This window comes from Pteropus vampyrus, unplaced genomic scaffold, assembly GCF_000151845.1.
Source record: "Pteropus vampyrus isolate Shadow unplaced genomic scaffold, Pvam_2.0 Scaffold57, whole genome shotgun sequence".
NCBI classification, from domain to species: Eukaryota; Metazoa; Chordata; class Mammalia; order Chiroptera; family Pteropodidae; genus Pteropus; species Pteropus vampyrus.
Genome location: NW_011888838.1, coordinates 271,413 through 272,553, shown reverse-complemented (window position 1 = coordinate 272,553; position 1,141 = coordinate 271,413). Strand labels below are relative to the sequence as shown.

Here is a 1,141-nt window from a genome sequence, read left to right as displayed (position 1 = left end):
AACAATATTCCATTATTGGAATGTACCATAGTTTATTTATCCCACCGAAAGATATCTTGGTTGTTTCCAAGTTTGGAAATTTATGAATAAGTAATATCCATGTATATGTTTTTGTGTGGACAAAAATTTCCAGCTCCCTTGGGTAAATACCAAGAAATGGGTTAGATAATATGTGAGAGACTGCCAAACGGTCTTTCAAAGTGCTTGTACTATTTTTGCATTGCCACTGGCAATAGATAAGAATTTCTCTTGCTCAACATACTTGTCAAAATGTGGTGGTGTTAGCGTTTCAGATTTTGGCCATTCTAATAGATGGGTACTGATATCTCATTATTATTTTATATTTTTCTGCCAGTTTGTGGCTTGTGTTCTCATTCTCTTGACATTGTCTTTGGCAGAGCAGAAGTTTGTTAATTTTAATGAGTTCCAGCTTCTCAATTATTTCTTTCATGGATCATGCCTTTTGTGTTGTATATATAAAGCCATTACCATACACAAGGTTATCTAGATTTTATTCTATGTTATCTTTTAGTAGATTTATAATTTTGCATTTTAAATTTAGGCCTATAATCGATTTTGAATTGATTTTTGTGAAGTGTGAGATCTATGTCTAAAGTCATTCTTTTGCAGGTAAATGTCCAGTTGTTCCAACAACATTTGTTGAAAAAATTATCTTTGATACATTGTATACCTTTTGTTCCTTTGTCAAAGATCAATTGACTGCATTTGATTTTTTATTTTTATTTTTTTCATGCCTACAGCACTTGATATTCCTAGGTGGTCTCCCATCCAAGTACTAACCAGGCTCAACCCTGCTTAGCTTTCGAGATCAGACGAGATCGGCACGTTCTGGGTGGCATGGCCGTAGACTGGGGTGGGAGGGTGCTAATTTAAATAGTATTGTCTTTTTAATTTTATATATCATTTGCCCATTTATTGCTGTTACATAGAAAAGTGATTAATTTTTGTATGTTAGCCAGTATTCTATAAACTTGTTATAATGACAAAAGTTCTAAGAAGTTTTTTGTTGATTCTTTTGAATTTTATACATAGATGACCACATCATCTGTGAACAAAGTTTTATTTCTTCCTAATCTGTACGCTTTCTTTTCTTTTTTTCTTGCCTCACCTGATTATCTAA

At 32.8% G+C, this 1,141-nt stretch overlaps 1 pseudogene; it reads right to left on the bottom strand.

Moving 5' to 3' along the window:
• Nucleotides 1-752: 752 nt before the first annotated feature.
• Nucleotides 753-870, bottom strand: LOC111740077 (annotated as a pseudogene).
• Between the last annotated feature and the right edge of the window lie 271 nt (nucleotides 871-1,141).